The 24,717-nt window shown below is 43.7% G+C and overlaps 1 protein-coding gene and 1 pseudogene across 1 annotated transcript in view; both read left to right on the plus strand.

The window, feature by feature from the left end:
- RAMP3 (receptor activity modifying protein 3) overlaps positions 1-24,717 on the plus strand; it is a 228,183-nt gene that overhangs the window by 163,007 nt on the left and 40,459 nt on the right. The window lies entirely within an intron of this gene.
- LOC148507699 (uncharacterized) lies at positions 9,721-23,423 on the plus strand (annotated as a pseudogene).

Consider the following 24,717-nt stretch of genomic DNA (forward strand, 5'->3'; position numbering starts at 1 on the left):
AGAATAAAAAATATATATTTTTAACTATTTTTAACATTGTTTAATTTATTTTTTTTATAAATATTAAAGACATATGCATATCTCAAAAACTAGAGCCAATTGAAAAATAAGCATGGCATATTCATGATCAGGAGTACAAAATTAATTGAAATCGACTCTTAAATCCCTGGCAACAGATTGACTGTTCCCCAGTGTTATAGCCCAAACCCCCACAAAAGAAACTATGCTACGAATATTTCAGAGTCCTCCATACTGTAATTATAATTTTCCAAAAATGACTTCTCTGGAGAAGCAGACCCCATATGCAGTCTTTCATTTGTACCCCATCATGTCTACAAAACACATGCCTATAGGAATGCATTTATAATAATAATTGATTATAAAAGGTGAAGTACAATATGTAGGCAGGGGTGTAGTGAGGGCTGCGTTGGTGGAGCTTGTGCTCCAGGTCCTGCTCCGGCCAGGGTGCTACAGCAGCAGTCATCCAACAGCTGCCGGGCACTAGCTCCCGGCATGACCACCAACATGCACCTTCTGCGCATGCGCGGCTCACCCACCTCGTCTCTCTCCATGCTGCACCGAGGAGCAGGAAGAGGATCATGCACGCTGAAGAGAAGGTAAGTCAGAGCAGGTTAGGGAAGGGGTTGGCTGGAGTTATGGGGCTGGTGTGGAAGGGGGCTGGTGTGTCAGAGGGGTGGTGTGACAGGGGGTTGGTGTGGCAGAGAGGTGGTGTGACAGGGGGCTGGTGTGGCAGAGGGGTGGGGTGATGGGGCTGGGATGGCAGAGGGGTGGTGTGACAGGGGGCTGGGGTGGCAGAGGGGTGGTGTCATGGGGCTGGTGTTGCAGAGAGGTGGTGTGGCAGAGGGGTTGTGTGACGTGGCTGGTGAGACAGATGGGTGGTGTGACAGGGGGCTGGTGTGACAGAGGGGTGGTGTGACAGGGGGCTGGTGTGACAGAGGGGTGGTGTGACAGAGGGGTGGTGTGACAGAGGGCTGGGACGGCAGAGGGCTGGGGCGGCAGAGGGCTGGTGTGACAGAGAGCTGGGGCGGCAGAGGGCTGGGGCGGCAGAGGGGTGGGGTGGCAGAGGGGTGGTGTGTCAGGGGGCTGGTGTGGCAGAAGGGTGGTGTGACAGGGTGCTGGTCTTAAGGGGCTGGTGTGACTGAGAGGTGGAGTGGCAGAGGGGTGGTGTGACAGGAAGCTGGTGTGACAGGGGGCTGGTGTGACAGAGGGGTGGTGTGACAGGGCTGGAGTGAAAGGGGGGGGGTGACAGGTGTGATGTGACAGGGGGCTGGTGTGACAGGGGGCGGTGGTATGACTGGGAGCTGGTGTGACTTGGGGCTAGTGTGACAGGGGGGTGGTGTTGCTGAGAAACCAGCATATACTGCAGGGAAGGTGTATTTTTATTGCAAACACACAAAACTGGATTTTATTAGTAGAATTGGAATATATATCTAGCCGTCCTTGCCCCAATTCGATACTGCCCTATATGTTTTTTTTTTATTTCCCTTTAATTTAACCCCACATGCTGGACATGTGCTTCTGGCACCCTGGCCACACGCTACACTTCTGTATGTAGGTATATATAGTAAGAGGCATGACAAATGACTAAATTTCCTTGCTTCTGTCATAGCGCACAAGCCATTCCTGCTAGTATCATACAAAAATCCTTTAAATGAGTATTGTTTTTTTTTCTGCAATGTATGCCGATGCATTGTTTCAGGATCTGAAACTAAGCTAGCACAGCTGGTTACCATTAGGAGTGTCTTACGTTCTCTCTCTCTTTCTAATTCTTTGTGATAAAAATGTAATGCCGTTTAGCATAGGCTCTTTTTTTTTTTTAATAAAATACATGACAAAGGAACACACACAACTAATCCCTCAGAGGTGCAGGTCATTCAAAAAAATTATAATAATATTTCTCCATACATATATACAAAATGAATTTTTTTATGAAATCAACATATAATGTCAGCTATGCTTTTTCAAATTATTACACACAAGAACACACACAGCTGAGATTTCATATTTTTACCATATCTATAATACAAATTGCACGTGTTTTGACTTATTTGCTATCACAGCTAGGTAAAGCATAGCCCTTTTTTTGTAGTCCTATATACTGTATTCTGGCTTCCACAAATAAATATGGAAAACTAGACCTAAATAAAAAGTACTATATTGAATAAGAATGAAAATTCTCAATACTATAGATGCAAATTTGGAGTGCATGCATCATCATGTCATAGCAGTGCGAGATAAGATAATATCTCAGGTGCACACTTATGGCCTGATTCTGAGACAGACGGATCTCTGTACATGAACGCAATACAGATGTGTCCACTGTCATCTTACCTTACGCATTGTGACAATGTAGTCGCTTTACAACATGTCCGCAAATGAGCGCATGCACATATTCGACCATGGACATTGCATTGCGAACATGCGCAGCCTGTCGTGGCTAGTCGTTAGCGCGATGCGTGCGCACGTGAATATGCATCGCAGGTAAGATGACAATGGATACATCTGTAGGTCATGTTTTAGCATGCAGCACAAACACATATGCAAATTTATGCATATTTTCATATCACCATCCTATTCTGAGTCGGGCAGAACCTGCCCGGATCTGTCTTTCCAGGAAATTGAGCATTTCGGAGTGGGAACTGAACGGCGATGATACGATCGCATGGAACTTCCCTGACTTGGGAGTGTCATGAGATTGTCGTGGGTGTTTATCTAAAGCTCCATGTGATTCTAATTTGTATGTACAGGAAAGGAATGCCTATTTCTGGTGGATATCTTGCACCTTGCATTGGTGGTTGAAAGTGCCAATGCTATTGTTGAAAATTGCAACGGATGGCATAAGGGAGAAGGTAAGATAAGTGCAAATGGGCAAATTCAAGAAATGTATATCAATCTCCTGCTGAGGTGCTGCAAGTTCTCTTACTAATTTTAATGAAAAGCTAGAGCAAACACGAACTGGTCTGATGTTACAGTACATTCCTGGGCTTGGTGTTGAGAGATAACCTTTAATATGGATATAGGACAACAACAGCTCATTTAACTTCTTACCTATGTATTTCAAGGTATGGGGAGAGGTGGAGGTGAAGGTGTCTTTATATTACCTTACTTTATTGCCATTCTCAGATGGTAGCAGGACCGGATACAGACGGAACACCGGAATAGGTAGTGGATGATGACACCAGGAACCAGCAAAACTCACTGTGCAGGGAAGATGGTATACACACAGGTCTGGAACTGGTTCAGATAGCTGGAGCAGGCTGAGGTTACCTTTGTAGCCAGCAGAATAGCTGACACAGGTGTAGATCACTTGCAGGAGTCCATCAAGCAGATAACAACAAAACTGCACAATTGGAAAACCAGTTATGCATTAGGAGCACAGCAAAGCTTACTCAGTAGAGATTAAGGTTAGACATTGTACTGGCGAATTGGTAGAGCCAGAGGCTGGGAGGTATACCCCTGGGTTACCCGGGATAGGCTGAACAGAGTCAGGAGGTGCGAGGAGGCTCAGGCTGTCACCCGATTGGCTTCTATGGACAGGTGATTGGAACTTGTCACTGCAGTACTCTAGAGCAGTACTCTAAAATAGACATGATTAGGCATCAGGCATTAGGCATAATTACAGAATAGCAGATCGTAAAATGATTTTTAAAGTCTTGCACATACTTTAAAATAGTCAAGCTCATGTTTGCCAGAATATTGTTATATGTTTTGCCTTTTTAGGGAATTAATAAATTCTCTGTATACAAAGACATGCAGAGTATTTGCTCTAACACATAAAATACATTTTTCAAAATAGGTTTTATTATACATTTGTAAACATTTTTCAGAATAGAAAGTATCCTTTCTAATAAAAGTTTATTTTTATTTAAAAACAAGACACGAAAGCATAGACAAGTTCATGGCCATAAGTACATTATAGCGGTAGTTAGTTTGGTAGTAGTTTTGATGAGCTGTAGTTGATATGACAATGTCTGAGTGGAAAGAATCATGTACAAACCAAGGTAAGTGTAGGCAGAAGTGGAGCATAGTTGAACAGTTCAAAGTTAGTACATGGATAATCCAGTCCTAAACAAGAACAAGCCCATTCTGTAGACAGGTAGCAAAAGTAAAAGTAACAGGGCAAGATGAAATGTACAAACATTAACAATCAAGTAACAGCATGGGCGTAACTATCATAGGTGCAAGGGGTGCAGCTGCTATGGGGCCCAGAGCTGATGGAGCCCATCTTCCTTGTCAAAGTTACATGTGATATACATTTTCACCATTGGGTGGTACATAGGGACCCATCTAAAACTTTTGCTATGGGGCCTTCAAATACCTAGTTAAGCCTGCATAACGGAAATGGATATGTACAGTACACATATAACAAAGGCAGAAGTACTGTAACAAGGCCAGATGAAATGTACAAAACAGAAAGCTGCTGTGTCTAGTGCTTACTCAGATTGACCACTGATTAAAGATCAGATGAGGCATATTTAGTAATAATAAAAAATCATATTCCATGCAAGTCTCTCAGAAAGTTCAGAGGAAAGCACAACTGTTTTAGTGGCAAGGTGGTGCATTGATTAGCTTGCTGTGTCACTGAGGTCTTGGGTTAAATTCTCACCAAAGCCTTTTCTGTATGGAGTTTGTATGTTCTATCAGTGCTTATATAGGCTTCCTCCCACAAACCAAAAGCATACAGGTAGGTTAATTGGCTACTGACAAAATGAACCCGTGTTTGTGTAAATATTAATAAATAAATAAATATTTAAGGGTAGACTGGCAACATTTCTAATTTATTAGGTAGATAGCGCATGTAAAGTGCCCTCCCCCCATTCTATGGCATTTTCTAGTTGCTAGCATGTAATTGCAGGGAGGGGCAATGTTTAATGGTGTCATTGCAATTCTGGTGTGATACTGTCTTTACACACCCACTCCTTGCTCTTGGCACCAATTACTAGCAGTGGGGGATCAATGGGGAGTCTCACTCATCCTTAGCACTCAAAGTCACTGTTACGCACCACAACAACCCATGTACAATCTCCAGGTAAATGTAGCTACATGACATTTGCTATTAAGGCCCTTAACATAAACATCTTGCAACTAGATATACTGTATATCACCTACATTGTGCTGTTTGGCTTGTGGACTGGAGTGCAAGGCTGGAGACAGGGGTCCTGGGACCCAGTGTTGGTGACATTGCCTTGTCTGGCTTCTACGTGCAAACAGTATTTAGGTACAGTAAAACATCTTTTTATACTCTTGATCCTGGTATCACCAATAGTGCCAGATGCACTTCAGATGCTATATTACCCCAGATTATTGTGTACTTGTCACTGATATCTAGCATATACTACAAAAGAGAAAGGATTGTGCTGATAAACAAATTCCTAGACCGCAATTGATATTCCACATAAATATTTATTTTTACTCTATCACATATAAAATGTAAATAAAGCAAGAACAACAGCTCATAAAAAACTAGCACATAAGTAATATTCTGATTAAATAAACCTATCTATATACTCTTTCAGGTAGTATTGGATACAATTATACATGTGCATACAACATAAGCACAGCAGAACTAACAGTGTATCAATGTTGCATTTAGCTTCAATACCGACACAATGTCACATGGTTGGAACCAAGTTATAATAGTTTCCGTATTGCTATAGAAAAAAAGAAACAATTCTTTATTATTGAAAAAACTTTTGGTTATCTGCAGTAATTATTGTACCTGTGTGAATTATATTTGAGTTGGATCATAATACAGAGCAAAAGTCTCAGTTGTTGAGATAAGGCACAATATCTGTATATTCACACTCCCTCCTTCCTGGCCATCATGCAGCCCACTAATGACGTGCCAGTCATCAACTGCTTGGTGTGGCACAATTTAGGATCCGGGGTGAACAGCTATTGTACCTCTATACTCACAGTCCCTCTCTCCTGGCTGATCCAGCAGTCCGCTATTGAGACACCGGCCACCGGCTGTTGGGTGTGGCACAATTAAGGAACCGGGGTGAATGAGAGCTCCATTACAGCCTCACCTGTGCGGCAGTATCACAGGGGCCATTGATTACAGACAGGCAAACAGTGCAAATATAGACACCAGTTCTTACTAGTAAGTGGATGAGGTATAGGCCAGTCACAATATTGATCAAATTACGCTCCATATAGGCACACAGCGACATGTTTCGTCCACTTCTCTGGACTTTTTGAATCTGTTGTCCAGCATTACTACTTCCTGTCGATTCTATTCTGTGAACAAGAATTTTGGATTGTCCCGTTCTGGCAGGACTCATGGTTCCTGGAAAAATGCCATTACCCTGTGAGTTTTGTACAGAGATCTTATTTCCAGTAATCACTAATACTGGACCTGGTGAAGTTACTACAGTTCCCAACTCTTCTCTGACTACCCTGTTTACCACACACTCTTGGCTTACTGTATGACCTGACTACAATGTCTGTCTGCTTCTGGGAATTTATTCTTTGTGCTACTTTCAGCACCTTGCCATACATTTTACAGAGAGACATTGTCTTGATTTTTGTGCCAATTTCAATCCAGTCCATTTGATATAAATGTGCCAATCGCAGGAACATTAAGGAAATGGGCATCGGTTCCCTAGTAATCCATTGAGACAGTATTGCCTTTTTAGAGACTGCAGCAATGCATGTTAAAAGAGAGATATTTCCTATTGAGCAACGGCATGGAGTTAATGGTGAACGGAGATCCCACAGTGCCCAGGCCATAGTAACAGTAAAATAAATGCCCAACTCTCTAGCAATGTAATTCTGTACAATTGTAGTGTAATTGTTGGTTTGGATGCATCACCAGCCTGAAAGTCAGGGTTAGACACTATAGGCAGGAATAATGAATTAAAAATGATGAGATGGTGTTGTTTTCTAAGAGTACGCCAAGCATGATAGGTTGTAGCAATAAGTGGGTTAGCAGCTACAGTAGCTGAGGTGGACATTTAGTATGGTGAATGTGTAGTAAATATGCTAGATCGATTTGTGGACTAAGATCTTTTTCCACTGTCTTGTTTGTTAAATTATCATTGCCTCCTATCCAGTCTAGTGCATAGTGATAGATAGCTGCTAGTGTGTAATCTTGGATACAAGGGAGGTTGATACCACCAAGAGTAAAGCTGGGTACACACTTTTACGATTGCAGGCTGATCGGGTAAAATTGTCCCGATCAGCCGTGCAGTCTGTCCCCAGTGTGACCCCCTGTCAGCCGCGTACACACTTTGCAGACATAGCACAGTGTGTACGGGCTTCCATGCGATCGGTAAGTCAACCCGATGAATATTAAACCATACATAAGATGCGAATTCCTGATCCGACTGTTGCAGGAGCATTAAAAGCCATTTATCAGCTAACGCTCCTGCATCGGGACACTATACACACCTATACAATCCAACGGCCATTCTCTCGATATTGGATGAATGGCCCGATGATTGTATACTGTAGGTGTATACCCAGCTTAAGGGGTTGCTGTAGTTTAAATAAAGAATACGTGGACGTTTATTTGCCCATATAAATTTAGTAACAGCTTTGTTAACAGAACAATGATCTTGCTTAGTAAGTATAAATGGAAGCATTTGGATGGGATATAGGAGACGAGGAAAAGCTTACCATTTTATATAAATGACAACGTCTTAGGTAGGAGAGAGGGAGGTTCCTCCATTTCTTGAAATCAGTTAGCATTTGATGAATACATTTGGAATATTTGGTAAATACAGGTGAGAAGGGTGGGATGGAATATGTAGACCTAGATATTTAATGGAACCATCAGCCCATTTGAAGGGGAAGGAAGTGCCCCAGCCTACTTTAGCATCTGCATGCATTGCTAAGGACTCAGGACCTCATTCAGAGTCGATCGTTGCGGCCGCACGGTCGTAAGGTAAAAGGGGCCAGATATGCAAATGAAGCGCTCGTAAGTTGCGTCGTTAAGATGGGATCGTTACCTGGACAAGCGAGGGGAGGATGCGGCCGTAAAACTAAAAATACGCCACCTTCTTGTTCCCATTACATGTCATCTCCGGGCTTATAAGGATTAATCGAGACCATCGGGAACCATCGGGAACCATCGGAGCTGGTCGTAGAGCTTAAGGTTGACTATACCCTCTCTTAAGTACTACGATCAAGTCAGTGTAAAAACCTCCCATGTCACATGTGCCATGACACTATTTAGTTAATTATGCACTCCCATAAAATGCCATTTGCATAGTCAGGCACTCCTGCGTTTGGATCTCCACTCCCCTGTTCACAAGCACCATCCCCTGTTACCACCCACAAACGCCTCATCCTGTCACTCAAACTAATGACCTGGCCAAGTTTAAGGAGAGAGCAATTTCTGATCGTAATAGCTAGTTTGCGCACGCGCATTGCGAATTTTATGCATGCGCAGTTTAGCGAACATCGGTGGTGTACGACCATGCAGCCGCAATGACCGACTCTGAATGAGGTCCTCAGTCTTGGATATGTTAACTAGGAAGCAAGAAATCTGATGAAAGGGATGTAATGTATCTAGTAGTGAAGAAATAGCTTCCTTCGGTACTTTAAAATAGAGCAATAAATCATCTGCAAAAGCAGACACTTTATTATCTTGAGCTCCAATAACCACTCCCTTCCGCCTAGAATCTTTAATAAAGGTTCTAATTAAAGGATCATGGGCTAGATTGAAGAGCAGAGGGTATAGCAGGCAACCTTGCCGAGTACCCTTAGTTAATGAAAAAGAAAGAGTATTCAAACCGTTGACAGTTAATAAAGCAGTCGGCTGTCTCTAGACAATCTGGAAAATTTTTATAAAATCTGGGCTAAAACGTTGTAAGTGTAGGGCTCTCAGGAGATGTGACCAGGAAACGTGGTCAAATGCTTTGTCAGCATCACAACTAACAATAATAGCATTTTTATTACCATCCAAGTGTAATCTAGTCATAGCAGCCACTAGGAGGTGAACATTGTGCACCGACGTATACCGCCCTTAACAAATCCTGTTTGAGCTGGGTGTAATATCTTAGGTAAAATGGTCTGCAACCTCATGACTATGAATCTAGTAAACAGTTTTAGGTCTTGGTTCAACATAGATATAGGGCAGTATGACTGTACAAGTGCATCTTTGCCTGGCTTGAGAAGAACGATAATTCTGTCCATGTTAAAATATATAATACAGTTAAACAGTGGGGTAAAATATTGTGAGGAAACAAGGGAAAAGGACTTCTAGGACTTGCCTGCATGTTGAAAAGAGTTAACCCCATGACCCATTTCTGTGTTCTTAAATTGAAGCCCTCAGTCTGCATAAGTCTCATACAGAAAGCTTGTCAGCAGCAGATAGCAAAGGAGTGTTCCTGTTACAAAGCCCTCCTCCTTCCTCTCTGCAAAGACTGACACCTGAGCCCACCAATGAGTGAGAGAGAGGGAAGTAGGGTGGTGCAGCAAGGGGAATTGTGGGGTAGTGTGTGACTACAGTGTGACTCTGGAGGTTGGGGTGTTGTCCCCTCTCAGTGTCTTAAGATATACAGCAGCTGGAAAGGACTTTGCTGAACTCTGAGTGGACTGTAATGATATAACCCTGCTTACTGTTTGCTGGATTTCTGTGTCTCCATGAATAAAGTTCATCATTCCTTCTTTATAACCTTCTCCACTGTGTGATCCCTGAACCCCAGTTTACCCAGGTCACCCGGTATCCTCACTTTTGGCGGCAGCGGTGGGATGTCACACAGTTCCTGCAGTAATTTCAGGGGAGTGAGTAGAAACAACGCTAACACCAGAGAATATCAGCAGTCAGGAGTTGCAACCGGCGGCCAAATTGAAAGCGTTATGAGAGAGCAGGAGAAGTTTTACCGGACAGCCCGGAACCACACCTGCAAGGATTTTGCAGGATGAAGATTCTGGTACTGCGTTTGTTGGAGTGGGATCGTGCACACCCAGAGGATCCCGACCACCTGAGTAATGATGAAGAAGGACCGACAGGCAGTGGAAGCACTTCTTCCAGTCGGTTACCTGAGTCAACCACCGCTACTCCCGCTCTACTACAGAGCTGGCTGGGGGCGCTAGGTGAAAGTGCAACTACACATGATAGAGCTGGAGTGATCCATGCAATATTAGGGATACAAATCCCTACTAGCAGCAAAACTGTGCTGTCGCCCAGAGGGGCTGAACAAGAGAAGCGGTGCTTGGGATTTAAGGATGCTCCCACATTTCGAGAGAATGAAACAGACATTGACACTCACCTCCACATCTTTGAGAATCTCATGGGAGTGCAGGGGATAGAGCCAACTGAATGGCCCAAGTACTTGGGGCCAAGTCTCACCGGTAGGGCTCTGGAAGCCTACAGGGCTCTAACTCCCCAGGAATGTGGAATCTACACCTGCATAAAGAAGGCATTGCTGGCTAAGTTTCAGATCACTGCAGAATCTTATCGTCTCAATTTCAGGACACTGAGCAAAAGTGGGACTGCTTCCTACCAAGAGTTTGCCAGTCAGCTATGGCAAGCTTGTGGAAAATGGCTCGAGGGTAGACAGGACTCTACCGTGGAGCAGATCATAAACCTAATTGTGGTAGAGCAACTAATGATTAAGATGGCACCAGAGGTACGGGAGTGGGTTGCAGGCCAGAAGCCCAGCACACCTGAACAAGCTGCAGAATGGGCTGATGAATATATAGCTAACCATCCCCAATCGAGAGTCTTCAGTGCAACAGGTGGTACAAGACCCCCACGAGTGGAGAAGCTCCCTGACAGAGAACCACGCATCAATGATAGTAGTAAAAGAGGCCCTATCAAAAACATCTCTTATCAACCACCCAGATTCAAAGTGGCTAACCCAGAACCTCGGAAGTGTTACCGCTGCAATCAACCAGGACACTTGTTGAGGGACTGTCCACGCATGTGAGGGCCATTCCCTGGGGCTAGACTGGCCCCAGTCTCTGTGGTATGTTACCCCATGGATGATTATTGTGAGGCAGTCATCCAGTCAGATGTGGTTGAGATGATGGATGGGGTGTATATTGTAGACCTGGTTCTGGAGGAGGAGCAGGCAACTCCTCAGAATATGCAGGGGCACTTACAGCCTGTGTTGGTAGAAGACCAGCGGGTACAGGGCCTACGAGATTCTGGGGCCTCACTCACATTTGATTGAGCCAGACCTGATTCCCTCCCGGGTGATTCCTGGACAGTATGTACGAATTGCCACCCCCGGGGGACAACATACCGGTATTCCCGTCGCCAAGATACATCTCGCCTGGGGAGCCGATCAAGGAATCGTGGAGGTCGGAGTACTCAAGGGGCTACCAGCCAAGGTCATCCTCGGGAATGAACTAGGACAGGGACTGGTGACACACTTCATTCAAGTGGTGACCCGGAGCCAAACCCAAAGAGCAGTGACCCAGGTGGCAGATTCAGAGCAGAACCAACGTACCCCAACCACAATGGTGAGTGATTCCAGTCCCTTGTCCAGTACTTCAGAGACAGACTTGGGGGAGGTGGACCGGAGCGAGTTTCGACAGGCCCAACAGACAGACCCCTCCCTAAGTAAATTAAGGAGCGCAGCCGACCTGGAATTGGAAACAGCTGATGGGAGCAAGATAGTTTGGGAAGAGGAATTGCTGTACCGAGTGGTCGTTCCTCAGTCTGGACAGGAAACAGTCATGCCCAGTAAACAGTTGGTGGTACCTACACCATACAGAGCACAATTACTAGCCCTTGCTCATGACATTCCAGTGGCCGGGCATTTTGGCACACGTAAAACACTGGCCCAACTGTTGCGGAATTTCTTCTGGCCAAGGATCTCTAGAGACGTTAAGCAGTATCGAGACACCTGCGATACCTGCCAGAGACTGGAGAAACCCCAGCGAAAAGCTCCTCTGCACCCATTACCTATTATAGGGGAACCCTTTGCCCGTGTTGCCATAGACCTAGTCGGACCATTAGCTATTCCCAGTCATACGGGAAAAAAGTACATTCTAACGCTGGTGGACTTTGCTACACGCTATCCTGAGGCTGTGGCCCTGTCCTCTATTGACACAGAACATGTTGTGCAAGCATTGACAGACATATTCAGTCAGCTTGGATACCCACAGGAAGTCGTCACAGATCAAGGACCCCAATTCCAAGGTGAACTAATGCAAACCCTGTGGGAAAAGTGGGGGGTTCGACCTCTTTGGACCACCTCTTATCATCCACAGACGAACGGACTCTGTGAACATTTCAATGGAACGCTAAAAAGACTTCTACAAGCTTACGTGCAGTACGAAGGGAGGGACTGGGAGAGAGCCCTGCAACAGCTTCTATTCGCTTATCGGGAAGTCCCCCAGGCATCTACTGGATATTCCCCATTTGAACTTTTGTACGGCCGGAAAGTGCGGGGGCCTCTAGACCTGGTCAAAGAGAGCTGGGAGGGAACTTTCCAAGAACACCAGCAGCCCATTTTACAATATGTGGAGAATATGCGGAACCGCATGAGAAGATTGCTACAGTTAACCCAAGAGCATCTCAGGGAATCACAAGAGAGACAAAGGAATGGTATGATGCCCACGCTCAAGACCGAGAGTTGTATCCAGGGCAAAAAGTAATGGTGCTTATCCCAGTGCGAAGAAACAAACTGCAGGCCACGTGGGAAGGACCGTATACCGTGGTAAGGCACACCGGACTGGTCAATTACATGATTGCCCTGGATAAGGGAGGGAAGCACCAACGCACCTTCCATATAAATCGAATGAAGGCCTATCGTGATCATCAAGCAGTAACAATGGCGGTATGTTGTCCTCCAATGGAAACACCAGAAACTGATCCATTGCTTGACCTTTTGGGAGCTGCTAAAGAGAAGAAAGGAGTGGAATCAGTCCAGGTGGGACAACAGTTGAATGCAGCCCAGCAGCAAAAGATGTGGAGGATCTTAGAGGCTGAACAGGCCCAGTTTTCTTGTCTACCTGGTCGAACTCATCTGACCGCCCACCTTGTGGACACTGGAAGTGCTAGGCCCATCCGACAAGTCGCTTACCAGATGACTCCGGTTGTTATGAGGCAGGTAAAGGCTGAGATAGAGGAGATGCTAGCTTTGGGAGTTATAGTGCCATCTAAAAGCCCATGGGCTGCTGGGGTTGTGTTGGTTCCCAAGACAGATGGAACCACACGGTTTTGTGTGGACTATCGCAAATTGAACGAAGTCACCACCACTGACGCTTACCCTATGCCTCATGTTGATGAGCTACTGGATCGGATTGGAGGGGCTGAGTTTGTCTCAACACTGGACTTGAGCAAAGACTACTGGCAAATCCCACTTACCAAAGAGGCACAGGAGCGTTCTGCCTTCATCACACCGGAAGGACTCTTTGAGTGGACTACCATGCCTTTCGGGATGAAGAACGCCCCTGCCACATTCCAGCGAATGGTTAATGACCTCCTGGAGTGGTGTCAAGACTTTGCCCAAGCCAACCTAGATGACATTGCCATCTTCAGCCATACCTGGGAGGAGCATTTAACTCAGGTGACAGAAGTGCTGAAGAGGATTAGACAGGCTGGACTCACCATATGCCCAGATAAGTGTCAGATGGGGATGGCTGAGGTTCAGTACCTAGGACATTGGGTCAGAGGAGGTGCTATCAGACCTGATCGGCAAAGGTGGAGGCTATTGCCAATTGGCCCCAACCTATCAACCAGAAACAAGTGCGGGCGTTCCTTGGAGTCGCTGGCTATTACAGGAAATTTATACCACATTACAGCACCGTGACCAAGGCTCTGACGGACTTGACCAAAAAGAGATATGCTCGAAATATTGAATGGACTGTTGAATGTGAGCAAGCTTTCAACACCTTAAAAGACTTGCTGACTCGAGCCCCAGTGTTGGCTGCCTCTGACTACAACAGAAAGTTTATTGTGCAGACAGACGCATCAGGGTGTGGACTTGGGGAAGTGTTGAGTCAAGTTGGAGAAGACGGTAGGGAACATCCAATTGTCTATCTATCCCGTAAACTAGCTGACCGAGAGAGAGCCTATGCCACTATCGAAAAAGAATGTCTAGCCATAGTCTGGGCCTTAAAGAAGCTACAACCATATCTTTATGGGATAGAATTTATTGTCACTGACCATAACCCGTTGTATTGGCTAAACAGAACCTCAGAGGAAAATGGGAGATTGTTGAGATGGAGTCTGGCATTACAAAGTTTCAACTTTTCCATTTCTCACAAAAAGGGACGAGAACATCACAATGCTGACGGGCTATCCAGATGTGAGGAAACAAATATCAAGCTTTGCAGACCCTCGGGCCGAGTCGACAGTCAGGACTCCAACATTGGGACCATGTCTGTCTCCTCAATTTAAGAAGGGGGAGGTATGTGAGGAGACAAGGGAAAAGGACTTCTAGGACTTGCCTGCATGTTGAAAAGAGTTATCTCACGACCCTGTCTAGTTGTCACCTTTTGCCTTGGGACTTACCCCTGTCAGCTTCCCCATGGATCTGTGTGTGTAATTTGCCTGGAGGATTTGCTCTGATTATTGCACCTGGCCTCTCCTCTGTCTGTGAGCACTGCTAGCCCTGATTGGAATCGCAGGTGTGGTTCTGATTCTCAGAGCTGCAGTGATGAATACTCCCTCTGCATGTTGTGCCTTCCACCACTCAGAATGCTACTACCAGACCACCTGTCCGTATCCACCAATTGCTGCCAGACCCATGGTATATATATCCTCTCCTGGTAGCATTCTGGGCCTGAACATCTTGTCTTCCCGTGGTGTATGGGTCATGCTGTTTCTGTGTTCTAGTATATCCCTGAAACCTGCTACAGCAATCCCTGGCGCTATCCAGAAAACCTGTTTCAGCTGTACCTGGCAATCCAGTAAATCTGCTGGCAGCAACCCCCAGTGCTTCCAGAAAACCTGTTACAGCCAAACCTGGCAATCCAGTAAGCCTGCTGACAGCAACCCCTGGTGCATCCCGAAAACCTGCTACAGTAATACCTGGCATCCAGACGTCCTGTTACAGCAATACCTGGCCTGTGCTCTGCTGCTAGTCCTACTCCTGGTTGGTCCCTGGCACTCTGTAAACCTGCATCATGTTACCCTGCCTTGCTTCCTGCTGTGGATCAACTCCTGCCCCTTTTACCTACCTACTCCCTCCCTGAACCTAAAATTCCCAAACCTACCCATTCCTTCCTGAAACCTGTTATTCCCAGGTATCCTATCCAGCCTGCACTTGAGTTCCAACCTTGTCACAGCATTTCCAGATTACCCTGTTTAGCCCTCATCTCAGCATTACCTGACTTCCCTTCAGCCATTGTCACATTCCAGTCCAGAGTCAAGTTCCAAGCTCATCAGTTCAGTCCACGTTGCTCCAGTCCAGAGTCAAGTTCCAAGCTCATCAGTTCAGTCCACGTTGTTCCAGTCCAGAGTCAAGTTCCAAGCTCATCAGTTCAATTCAACAAGTCTTCCTGCCGGTCCCAGTCCGGTCCCTCCAGTTCCTGTCATTTATCATCTAGGGCAGTTTTCACTGCTACACAAGTCTTATAAATAGAGCTATCTACATTATCTGTGATTCCAGTCATGCCGGCCTCCGTTGAAACCCGATCACCACCTGAGACAGGTAACTCGCAGACACCAATCATGACAAGTTAACCCCATGACCCATTTCTGTGTTCTTAAATTGAAGCCCTCAGTCTGCATAAGCCTCATACAGAAAGCTTGTCAGCAGCAGACAGCAAGGGAATGTTCCTGTTACAAAGCCCTCCTCCTTCCTCTCTGCAAAGACTGACACCTGAGCCCACCAATGAGTGAGAGAGAGGGAAGTAGGGTGGTGCAGCAAGGGGAATTGTGGGGTAGTGTGTGACTACAGTGTGACTCTGGAGGTTGGGGTGTTGTCCCCTCTCAGTGTCTTAAGATATACAGCAGCTGGAAAGGACTTTGCTGAACTCTGAGTGGACTGTAATGATATAACCCTGCTTACTGTTTGCTGGATTTCTGTGTCTCCATGAATAAAGTTCATCATTCCTTCATTATAACCTTCTCCACTGTGTGATCCCTGAACCCCAGGATACCCAGGTCACCCGGTATCCTCACAAATATGGTAACAGATGAGTGGCCAATAGTTGATAATATTTACCCCCGAAACCATGCCTTTCCGAAGGGACTTAATTAGTGGCAAATTTCTGGTTCCGTCACCAGTTCAATTAAAGAGGCTCTACCATCGTCCGTGAGAGTAGGTAACCCTGCCTCTCGTAGAAAGTGCATGCTCAATACAGGGTCATCAGGAGGAGCTGAATATAAAGCCTGATAATATTGGAGAAATATGGGAGAAATACTTTCTGTGTCAGTTACATATTGAGTAGTAGATTTCAAACCTACAATATGAGATGAGGCGGAGTAATTCCTAACCAGTTTAGCCAGCAACTTGCTAGACTTATTGTCCCAGCAAAAATAGCAATTGTGTTGGTGATCAATATTAAATTGGGCTTGTTCAGTGCACAAAGTATCATAGAGATTCTTAGCATCAGCATACGCCTTTTTATTTTCTGGGGAATTGTTTTAAAACATAGCATCGCAAGCTTGACCGAGCTTTGTGCTGAGGTCCTCTGTTCTAATAGCCAGAGACTTCCGTTTCCTGGCCACATACTTCATTATTTGTCCCCTCAATACCGGCTTAGAAGCCACCAAAAACCAATTAATGACATCAACGTGTGCAAGATTGTCATCCACATAATTGAGGAAAGAACATTCTAAGTGTGTTCTAAAGTCAGTTGACTTTTCCAGGTAAGCTGGAAATCTCCAATTATAGGATGTACTGTAGTAGTGGGGGATTGTAGAGCAAGCGTGAACCAGACAGGTGCATGATCGGAAATAGCTATCACATTCACACCTGAATTTATTACATGTGGAAATAGGGAGGAAGGGATCAAACAAAAATCAATACAGGAGGACGATGAGGGTGGGAATAAAATGTATATTCCCTTGATGTGGGGTGTTGGCATCTCCAGGGGTCACACAGCTGTAGATTGTTAGTCAACAGATTCACGGGAGATTATACTCCTCGACTCCTACGTGCTACCTGTGATCTGTCCAGCCCAGGGGATTGAACTATGTTGAAGTCTCCAACTAAAATAATGTCACCTTCCCCCCAATCCTGGAGGCTAGCACAGAAACCAGCGAAAAAATGTGCGTTAGGACCAGTAGGAGCATAGACTCTTGCTATAGTATACTCTCTTCATGGTTCCAAAGAGAAAGAGTTTAAGAAACAAGAAGCGTCCCTCTTATTCAACTAGGCTAGCCCGAATTTGATATTGGAGTTATTTACCGAACAGTACAATCACCCTTCTGTATTTGGAGGTGAAGGATCCCATTTTATAATCACTAATCCATTTGTTACAGAGAATGTTAGGGTCAGATAATCGTCAATGAGATTCCTGCAGAACCACCACATCATGCTTAAAGTGTCGGAGGTAATTTAGCACTTTTTTCAGTTTTAGCAGTGTTGAGACCCTCTACATTCCACATGACAAATTTTATAGCAGTCTTCATCCTAGTGGGTCAGATCAAGGCAATACTCATATTAACCTATCCCTACCTTAGGCTACATGTAAGACAGTGGGGGTAGCAATGAGAAAACTCACCTGTCCCAGCAAGCAAGCAAGGTAAATTCAATAATAGTAACAAGCATCATATGAGGAATTATGGGATGCGGTCAGGATAACGACTAGCGATATCCTGGCCGCCGATATCCCGACACCCACATCCCAACATGGGACTAAAGATAGGCACTACTAAATCCCGACACCCAGCTTACTGAATGAAGGTAAGCCGGTTGGCTTAGCGTGGAGCCGCGGGGGGGTTGCTAAAGAGACCCCTGTGGGACTTGAGGTAAGACACCCCCCGAGAGGGTTAGGGTAGGGAAAGGGGGGGTTAGAGTTAGGTACCACTAGGGGGGGTTAGGGTTAGGCACTCCCCGGGAGGGTTAGGTTTAGGGTGCGGGGAGGGGGGGTAGGTTTAGGCACTAATGGGGGGAGGTTAGGGTTAAGCACTAGGGGGGAGGTTAGGGTACTTACCTATAGTTGTCAGGATTTCGACCCGTCAGGCTGCCGCTGTCGGAATTTTGATCCAGCCGACATTACATGCCGATTCCAGGAATTATAAAATAAAGAATTTACACATACAATTAAAATAAAAAAAGAAACATTGCATGATCTTTCTAAATTTCACTATGGTTTTAAGAACCAATTCGGGCAGCAAACAATACTGTCGGTAAATCCAAAATAAATTTAACAGTTGTGAAAAGGGGGAAAAATAGGGGGGGGAGGGAGGAATGGCGAGCAGAAATTAGGGAAATGGGGAATAGAAGGAAGGGTGGGAGAAAAAGAGCACAAAATAATCTCAGGAACATCAGCCGTGAGATATATAAAATAAAATATAAGAGTATATCAAATAATAACATCAGCAATAGTATATACTAAAACATTAGCTTGATACAGGAGATGAGCATAGATCATCAGGAGCGGATTTGTCTGCATCGGCATTCCAAGGAGAAGTTGCTGCAGGGAAGGAGTCCAAGAAATTGTTAGCGTCATTACGGGATTCAAAAATAAGATTTTCCTGCATGTGATACCCGCAACTTTGCCGGATACAAAAGTGCGAATCGATGACCCAATTAAAACAGACGCTTGCAGATTGACGAGAACTCTCTCCTCTTTGTTGTCACTACATAGGAGAAATCCTGGAATAGTCGATCATCATTGTGAGTCCAGAATGTTTTCTATAGGCCTCTAGTAGCAGGACCTTATCAGCATAGTTCAATATTCTCATAATGACTGGCCGAGGCTTGCCTTGTTGAATAGAGCAGTCTGAATGTATGCAGCGAACCGTTTCCACAACTAATGATTCTGTAGATAAAGCTGGGCCTAGTTCACAAGGTATCCAGCAGGAGACCAGTTGCTTCAAGTCTATGGGCTTAACAGATTCAGGGAGGCCAATGAGGAGGACATTATTTCTGTGATTCCTGTTTTCTAAGTCCTCCAATTTGTCTTGCATAGTTGTTTGGGCAGCATAGATTGTGCTTCCGAGCGTTCATCTTCCAAGTTAGAAATTCGCTGTTCTGCCTCAGTTAGATGGCATTCATGCTGAGTAAGTTGTGTCAAATCTGAGTCCAACAAATCTTTTAGGGGTGCTAATTTTTGATCCAATAAAGTAGACAATATATCATTAATTTTGTGCGTATCATGCACAGATGTAGAGGGCTGTGCACCATGTAAAGATTCCCTGATTCCCTTTGGGGCCACTGGTTTGCTTGGATACATACTTTGCCATGATGAGAAATGCTGACAACAGAGAGCAATGGCTGGTGCAAATATTATATGCTGACAACAGAGAGCAATGGCTGAGGCAGATATGGAAGGCTGACAACAGAGAGCAGTAACTGAGTCATATATTAGATGGCACCCAGACTTGTTGAGCGTAGAAGAATAGTGGGGGGGACACTCTACTATCTGAGGCAGAGAAGTGCATCTAATGACTCCCACAACTGAATAGGAGCATCAGGGAGACAGTGGTGGAGTTTGGTGACTGACACTCAGGACCAGTACACCAGCAATGGTGGCTGAGTAGCAGGTAATGTTGGCTGCCGGCTGTCCAGCAGGAAGAGGTCTGCTATCTTCCTAGCAGTGGCTCACTATTCTGTCTGGATAAAGGAGGCTGTAAAGGGGGAGTGAAGAGGGACAGCTAGGCAGGAGCGGCTGTAACTGCACACCAGGCCGGATCCAAGATGGCGGCTGCAGCAGCGCCCTACAGTGTCTGGGCTGGATTCCGGTGTCTCGGCCAAGCGGCGGGGCTTGGCAAGTCCCGGCACTGATGCCTTGAGCACTCCCTCAGGTGCCACAATGGTTCAGAGGCGCTCCTTAATGCCACTACGGTGGCAGATGGCGTTTGCTAGGAGGGCCGCAGGGTGTTTAGGAAGATGCGGCCACCATGATCAGACTGCCCACCTGAAGTTCCCTCAAATAATTTTTTGGCAAATTGTCACAGTCTTAAAGTAGACGCATATAATTTTAGGAATAATATGCCTGCACAACAAGACATAGCAATTTAAAAACTAGAGAAGCTACCACATAAAATGAATGGACCCATTATTTTTTTTTTGACACAGAAAGAGGAAAATCCAGGTAATAGATAATTGCCCCTTTCATTCTGAAAAACTTAATATTAATTGCAGAATTCTCAGCAACTAGAGGAAAGGCCTTTTCAGAAAGTTTCCCTCCTTATTTGAGTCACACTTGCCCTTATGCCAGTACGCCTGCCAATCCCAATTTTCCCAGGACTGATGAAGGACCTGGCTGTGTTTTATAAGGGAAGTTTAAGGAAAAATTTCAGTGCATTTCTTTCTATTAGATAAGTTATATACTGGAGATGTTAGAACCTCACTTAATATAGACAAATTTATTACAGCTTATTTTTTGGGTTAGTTTTTTAATAAAATAACTATGCACTATACCAATATCCAAATATGTAATTTTACATCCAAATTAGAATGAATGAGAAGTGGGCACAATCCTGTAAACATAATGTGTTCTGCCTTTGAATTGCAAAATTCTATTTCCTATGGAAGGAAGGGATGAGCTTGAGGCATACTTGCCAACTACCCGTCATTGTCAGGGAGACTCCCTGAAATTGTAGCAATCTCCCTGTCTCCCTGAAGAGTCTATAAATCTCCCTGATTGCACCTTACCCCCATTATGAAGCTGTTATATTAAAAACAAACAAACAGAGATATATACATTGAAATTGGATCATTAGTATCATTTCTCTGCATTGGTTATAAAGCACAATGATCCCTATGGTTACATGCATTTCTGAAAAGTATCAGTGTGTTTTCATCAACAAATAGATCTTACTAACTGCTTTTGGGCTCATTTACATTTGAATGTAAGTTTTATGGCACGCCTCTCAGATGTAGCAGTACATGTCCATTTTACCTTGCGGTCATAGGTGTTGTTTTTACAATCTCCCTGAAATGCTTTTTGAAAAGTAGGTAAAAGTAGGTAAGTATTGGCTTACTGGTATCGTCTTCTGCTACAGATGAAAAAAAACAACCTAGCCAAAGAGGGACTGCTAAACGTTTTATAGTGTCTGAGATTGGTTCTGTAAGAAAGCCTCTGCATTACTATAGTCCCTGAAACACTGATACACTATGATGCACACATGAAGGTTTATGGTTTAGATTGGGTTAAGACTTTGCGGTTTGGGGTGTAATTAATGATTTTGTATATGTTTTTAGTGAAAAACATTTAGAAACCTAAATAACTAAGAAAAAGAATACAAATAAAATGCCTAATCTGCCATTAGAAAAATGTAATCAAGCCCCAGCAAAACCCGCATCGTACCCTCCACGGGTGTACCCTTCTGCGCACAGTGGACCCCCCACACCGCTGCCTGCTCCTTTGGGGATATATTTGCATGACACAGGTATCTCATTACCCAGAACTCTGTCCTGCACTGCAGCTTTTGTACCTGCTACCAATATAGTACTGACAGCAGATGCTGCCTTTATCTATGCTATTTGTGCTTGTGTGATTACAACTCTCATCCCCAGTGCAATGCCTTACAGCAAACTAGGGACAGTAGATTGTAGTCCTCTTTATTTATTATTTCCTAATTTTAGGCTATGTATGTATATGTATGTGTATTCATTAGCCAATGTAAGTTGATCACTTATGACCAAAGACTGCAACAATTTTAGGCTACCTCACTACTGATAATCAAATAACCTTGAGTAATATATAGCATGCAGTTTAACTTTAAGCTATGTGATTTATTACTGGGACCTGATTACATTGTTTATTGGACACATCCGAGTGCAATACCATATGTGACATGATTATTATGCTATATACTCTATGAACAAATATCTAGGACGGTCATAATGTTCCTTATGAAAGGTACTACATTAATTTCAAATTGTTTTTCTGCTGTCAACTATTTGTGCTACAATTGGTATATAGTTACAGTTGTATCCCCATGTGGTCACTCATGTGATCTCTCCGAGTGCAACAATATACCATTTTGTTGATCACATGTTATGAAGATATATTCATGATTGTCAGATTGTTCCTCATGAAACAGTTGATGTTGCCATAACCTCAGGCTGTCTCATTATTCATTTTTGACAATTTATCATGTGTGAATAAACATTGTACAATTGCGGTTATGTTTCCAAGTGGTCACTTGTGATCACGCTGTTGGGGATTTGACTGAATAATTGATCAACTATCTTGGAGTCTAATTGTTCACCCAGGTTGGCATGCTGTGTATTTCATGACTGATATTTAGGACCTCATTCAGAGTCGGTCGAAACGGCCGCACGGTCGTACGCCACCGATGTTCGCTATACTGCGCATGCGTAAAGTTTGCAATGTGCGTGCGCAAACTAGCGCTACGATCAGAAATTTCTCTCTCCTTGAACACAGCCAGGTCGGTAGTTTGAGTGGCATATTGAGGCGTTTGTGGGTGGTAACAGGGGAAGGTGCTTGAAAACGGGGGAGTGGAGATCCGAACGCAGGCGTGCCTAATTATGCGAACAGCGTTTTATGGGAGTGCATATGGTTTATGGGAGTGCATAATTAACAAAGTAGCATCATGGCACATGTGACATGGGAGGTTTTTACACTGACATGATCGCAGAGCTTAAGAGAGGGTATGGTCAACCTTAAGCTCTACGACCAGTTCCGATGGTTCCCGATGGTCTCGATTAATCCTTATATGCCCCGAGATGACGTGTAATGCGTACGAGAAGGGGGCGTATTTTTTTGTCTTCCGGCCGCTTCCTCCCCTTGGTCGGCCAGCTACCGATCCGAACTTAGGGACGCAACTTGCGAGGGAATCATTTGCATATCCGGCCCCTTTTCCCGTACGACCGAGCGGCTGCTTCGACCAACTCTCAATGAGGTCCTTATTCCCTTTGAAGTGAGCTGTTAATATACTGTACATGAATTTTAGAATTTAATATTGTATTTATGATTTAACAGCAGTGCTTAATTTAATCCACAACAACTTTGTGTTTATCCTACACACTTTTAGTTTAGATTTTCACCTTACACTTTCTCACCTCTAGTGAGAGGTGATCACTTTTTTTCACACATATTTTACAAATCTTTCCAGTCATCACATTTGTCTTTATCTTCATCTTTCTATTTCACCTTAATTTTATTACTTCAGAGGGAATTGATACCTTTGGGTCTATAGTTTAATAGTCCTTTTTAATATTGTCTCAATAAAAGTTTTATTTAATTTGTGATTCTTATTAATCAGGAGTGTGCCTCAACCAAAGAGCATTCTCTTTCTGTCTTCTTTTACATTTGGAATGTTATCTGGATTGGACAATCTCAAAAAGAATGTTTCTGGTGTCCTCGAAGGACATGAGATGCTTATTTTCAGAGCTAAACTGTGCTGATTCTTTTTACTTATTTGTTGTCTCAACTATGACTTTAACCATTTTAAGTATTTTCACATTTCTGGCATATGAAGATACAAAAGAAGCTATTTTGGGGAATTGGCATCTGTTTTGCAGAAAACAATCTGCTTCATTAAATGTTTATATAGCAGGAATATGTTTGCCACTTGTGTGTGTGGAACAGACACATCTCCCAATTTACATTAAAGTACACATGATTTAGCAGACTTTTCAATTTTCTAGAGGGTAAACATAATAGGTGCTATTAACATGATGAGCCAGTGTCAATAACTGTTACTGCTATGATAAATTACATGGCAACACATTACTTAAAATAATGTACTATAATAGACTGCAAATAAAATAAAATGTGTTTGAAGTTTAAAATGCATATAATAAAATAAATAGATAATAAAGGCACTTTATAAATGAAAGATGAAGCCCAAATAGTGGAACTACAGTATGTTGAGACGTGCACAGTAGAATTAGTTGTGGTAAATACTTAAAATATATATATAGCTGTGATGTCCCCTTATTCTCTTTCAATTAATTCCAGGGAATTCATGTGAAACAAATAGAATTTTTGGAAGATAAATGGAAATGTCAATATTAATGAGATGATGGTTGGCCATAAGGGATATTATGCTACACAAAAGGTAATAAAACTGTGACAAAAAACATGTTTGGTGTATAAAAATACTTTCATTAGTCTGATAAACTATCTAGTAATTGCACACATGGATGTATCAAATAAATCTCTCTTTTCCTACAAAAAAAAACCCAAACAAAAATGAGCCCATTTTAATTTTTAAACATGTAGATCGATTTTAAATACTTGTGAAGATTTTTTTTTGTACTTTGATGCAGTTATCTTTATCAGGACTATAGGATCTGCTACCATCTTCATAAACAGTCTAACCTGCAATATTGATCATATCGACAAAAACATGATAATAACTAACTAGTAATTGAAAAAAACTTTCTGTGTAGGCATGGCTCTTACAGCATTACTGAGTTTCTTTAACCTGTGAGTTGTGATGCATACCCACTTTAAGGCCAAATGATAAAGCCTATAATTCATGGCAAGTACCGAAACTTGGCCAATTTAACAATGAGATTTAACGCTGCAATTTCATTGAAAGTAAAACCAACTTGGACTTGCCTTTAAAATATTGCCTTTAAATATCACATATGCATCATCTCGCAGCATATTACATTTGACCCATATTGCTTTTGCTAAATGATAGAGTATGTAACTCAATTATGTTATTATGTTATTTTGTACAGCTATGTT

Source organism: Taudactylus pleione, unplaced genomic scaffold, assembly GCF_031769625.1.
Source record: "Taudactylus pleione unplaced genomic scaffold, aTauple2 ptg000386l, whole genome shotgun sequence".
In the NCBI taxonomy this organism is placed as follows: domain Eukaryota; kingdom Metazoa; phylum Chordata; class Amphibia; order Anura; family Myobatrachidae; genus Taudactylus; species Taudactylus pleione.